General features: G+C 54.6%; 2 non-coding genes across 2 annotated transcripts in view; both read right to left on the minus strand.

The window, feature by feature from the left end:
• Window positions 1-2,543: 2,543 nt before the first annotated feature.
• LOC139686710 (5.8S ribosomal RNA) lies at window positions 2,544-2,698 on the minus strand. Its single transcript, XR_011700542.1, has one exon. It is a non-coding gene; the product is annotated as a 5.8S ribosomal RNA (ribosomal RNA).
• A 203-nt stretch (window positions 2,699-2,901) lies between these two features.
• Window positions 2,902-4,095, minus strand: part of LOC139686715 (small subunit ribosomal RNA) — a 1,865-nt gene continuing 671 nt past the window's right edge. Inside the window, exon 1 of the ribosomal RNA XR_011700548.1 lies at window positions 2,902-4,095. This exon is cut by the window's right edge and continues 671 nt beyond it. This is a non-coding gene — a ribosomal RNA (small subunit ribosomal RNA).

A 4,095-nucleotide genomic window follows, 5' to 3' on the forward strand; every position in this document is an offset into this window, starting at 1 on the left:
ACAGCTATGGTCATTTTGCACCACTGTCATTACGTAAAACTTATGTTCCTTTTAAACTAGGAATAAGTAAACAAATAAATACGAATAAATATATAAATAAATAAAATAAACAAAAAAAAAAGGAAAATGCTAAAATCAAAAGCATTAAAATTATGAGCTCCAAAGCTAAAGCTGCCCCATTAAACCAGTATACCTTAAAAAACTTAAGACTCGGTTTATAGACCCAGAGTCATCCCCTAAAATATTTCTTAAGTCTCCCCTAATCTTCAACATGTCTCTGGCCCTTTGGTATGTTGTACATTCCGTCGGGATATGTTTTATCGTCAGGGGTTGGAAACACTCATTGCAGCGGGGCTGTTCTTTTACCTCCGCAAAGAGGTACGAATGAGTGAGGGCAGAGTGTCCTATTCTCAGGCGCGTAATCATGACCTCTTCCCTCCGAATGTTACGGATGGAAGAGGACCATGGTGAAACGACCGGTTTTATTGCCCTGAGTTTATTATTTTGCAGAGACTGCCAAGTCTCCTTCCACTGGTGCAGGACCGAGTTCCGCAAGGCGTCCTTTACGTCCTCCATTGGAACCAAGGTGGAGTCGGTCTCGGGTTTTCGAAGGGCATCCTTCGCTGCCTGGTCAGCTTTTTCGTTACCTCTTATGCCGACGTGACCAGGAGTCCATATAAAGGAGACCCTGTTCCCCTTTCTCTGTTATTACACACTCCTTAGCGGATTCCGACTTCCATGGCCACCGTCCTGCTGTCTAAAGCAACCAACACCTTTCATGGTTTCCCATGAGCGTCGATTCGGGCGCCTTAACCCGTCGTTTGGTTCATCCCACAGCGCCAGTTCTGCTTACCAAAAGTGGCCCACTATGCACTCCGATCCCAGGGGCCCCCGAGGGGACCCCGTCTCCGGCTTCGATAAATCGAGCAAGCCGGAGTTCTCACCCATTTAAAGTTTGAGAATAGGTTGAAGCCGTTTCGGCCCCAAGGCCTCTAATCATTCGCTTTACCGGATGAGACTCTCCTCCGAGCGCAAGCTATCCTGAGGGAAACTTCGGAGGGAACCAGCTACTAGATGGTTCGATTAGTCTTTCGCCCCTATACCCAGCTCCGACGATCGATTTGCACGTCAGAATCGCTACGGACCTCCATCAGAGTTTCCCCTGACTTCGTCCTGGCCAGGCATAGTTCACCATCTTTCGGGTGCCAACGTGTGCGCTCTGGGTGCGCCTCCCCTCGCAATGAGGGATCAGACGCCCCGGGGGTGCGGGGACCGACGCCCGCCGGAGCGAGCGAACGACCCCGTCCTCCCTCGGCCGCCGGAACGGCGGCCTTCACTTTCATTGCGCCTATGGGTTTAGCGGAGCGTGTCCGACCCAACGACTCGCGCGCATGTTAGACTCCTTGGTCCGTGTTTCAAGACGGGTCGGGTGGACCATCCAAGCCGTAGCGTCGCGGACTCGAAACTTTCGACGCCGTCCGAGGACACCTCACGGTTCGCGGACAGCCCCACGGTGGGAAAGGGATCGGACCTGGTCCGGAACCCTAACCCCCGAGGGTGCTCGCGGAGGGCCGGACGCCTTGCGGCGCGTCGACTTTCGCTTCCTACCGTCGGACATCCGGCCTGGGATCCCGGGGTCCTTTTCCGCTCGAGAGCGGGCGGGACTCCACCCGGGCCCTTGGGGCCGGCGTCCGACGGGTCGCGACGTCCTACTCGGGGAGAAGTGCGTCACACCGACGACGAACATTCGAGGGCCACCGGGTGACGCGCCTGTGACGGGGGTCACCCCCCGCCCGCCGGCGCGCCATCCGTCAAGCGACCCTCGCCCGTCGCCGGCGAGACCTGAATCTCCCCTTTCGAAATTTCGGGTACCACCCGTTTACTCCCAAACGGTTTCACGTACTCTTGAACTCTCTCTTCAAAGTGCTTTTCAACTTTCCCTCACGGTACTTGTTCGCTATCGGTCTCGTGGCCGTATTCAGTCTTAGGTGGAGTTTACCACCGACTTTGGGCTGCACTCTCAAGCAACCCGACTCTGAGGAGCGCCCCTCCCGGGAGGCAAGCGCGGAGGTCGCACGGGCCTGGCACCCTCTCCGGGCCGTGGCCCCGTTCAAGAGGGACTTGGACTCTCCGGCGCCCCTCGGGAAATTGGACGCTCCCAAACGCCACAGCGCCCGGCGCCCCGCGGGGGGCGCGAGCTTTGGCCCTGGAGTCAATCCCTGTTCGCTCGCCGTTACTAAGGGAATCCTGGTTAGTTTCTTTTCCTCCGCTTATTAATATGCTTAAATTCAGCGGGTGGTCTCACCTGCTCTGAGGTCGGCCCAAATGATATAGTTGCCCGTGGAGAGGGAGTAATAACCGAGCCCCCACCGATCCGCAGGCGAACGCCGTCAAAAAATAACGAAGCGTCTCACCTCGACCGGCGGGGACGGGTCTCGCCCAATCTCCCGCAGAGCCCCCTATCAATCCGGGCGACGATCCATCCAAGCGAGGGACGCTCGTCGCCCCAGTACGCAAACGTTTCCGTTCGCGAACTGAATTGCCGGCCCTCAGCCAGGCGTAGCCCGGGAACAAAATCCGAGGGCTGCAATGTGCGTTCGAAACGTCGATGTTCATGTGTCCTGCAGTTCACAATTCGACGCGCAGTTAGCTGCGTTCTTCATCGATCCACGAGCCGAGTGATCCACCGTTTAGAATTTCTTTCTTTCATTTCATTTTATGTAAAAAATTCGTTTCATCGAAACATACAAACTGGGAATTTTTTCCCTTCTTCGCGAGCGAGTTGGGCGTGTGTCTTTTAAAGCCGGCTTTTGATCGCCGGGCACCCGACTGCTCGCCTTCTTTGTCCCTTTTTCTCTTCACCAATTCGTTCCAAAGCCACGATTTTATAATCGAAAGCTGTAATGATCCTTCCGCAGGTTCACCTACGGAAACCTTGTTACGACTTTTACTTCCTCTAAATGATCAAGTTTGGCCATCTTTCCAGCAACATCGGCGCCACCGGTGTTGAGGCGGCGAGCGCCGCGCACCAGTCCGAAGGCCTCACTAAATCATTCAATCGGTAGTAGCGACGGGCGGTGTGTACAAAGGGCAGGGACGTAATCAACGCGAGCTTATGACTCGCGCTTACTGGGAATTCCTCGTTCATGGGAAACAATTGCAAGCCCCAATCCCTAGCACGAAGGAGGTTCAGCGGGTTACCCGGGCCTTTCGGCCAGGGAGGACACGCTGATTCCTTCAGTGTAGCGCGCGTGCGGCCCAGAACATCTAAGAGCATCACAGACCTGTTATTGCTCAATCTCGTGCGGCTAGGAGCCGCCTGTCCCTCTAAGAAGATAGCTACGTCGGAAGCATAATAGATTCCGACGCCTAGTTAGCAGGCCAGAGTCTCGTTCGTTATCGGAATTAACCAGACAAATCGCTCCACCAACTAAGAACGGCCATGCACCACCACCCACCGAATCAAGAGAGAGCTCTTATTCTGTCAATCCTACCGGTGTCTGGGCCTGGTGAGGTTTCCCGTGTTGAGTCAAATTAAGCCGCAGGCTCCACTCCTGGAGCTGCCCTACCGTCAATTCCTTTAAGTTTGAGCTTTGCAACCATACTTCCCCCGGAACCCAAGAGCTTTGGTTTCCCGGAAGCTGCCCGCCGAGTCATAGAAGGAACTTCGGCGGATGGCTAGCTGGCATCGTTTATGGTTAGAACTAGGGCGGTATCTGATCGCCTTCGAACCTCTAACTTTCGTTCTTGATCAACGAAAACGTTCTTGGCAAATGCTTTCGCGTCGGTTCGTCTTGCGACGATCCAAGAATTTCACCTCTAACGTCGCAATACGAATGCCCCCGTCCGTCCCTATTAATCATTACCTCGAGTTCTGAAAACCAACAAAATGGAACCGAGGTCCTATTCCATTATTCCATGCACACAGTATTCAGGCGACCAACGGCCTGCTTTGAGCACTCTAATTTGTTCAAAGTAAACGTGCCGGCCCACCAAGGCACTCGGTGAAGAGGACCAAAGAAGGATAACGGAGCCTCGCGGACCCCACCGGCAGGACGTCCGGACCGGCCAGTTGAGCACCGACAAGCGGCGAAC

This window comes from Hetaerina americana, unplaced genomic scaffold (genome assembly GCF_022747635.1).
Source record: "Hetaerina americana unplaced genomic scaffold, ioHetAmer1.1.p SCAF_149, whole genome shotgun sequence".
In the NCBI taxonomy this organism is placed as follows: Eukaryota; Metazoa; Arthropoda; class Insecta; order Odonata; family Calopterygidae; genus Hetaerina; species Hetaerina americana.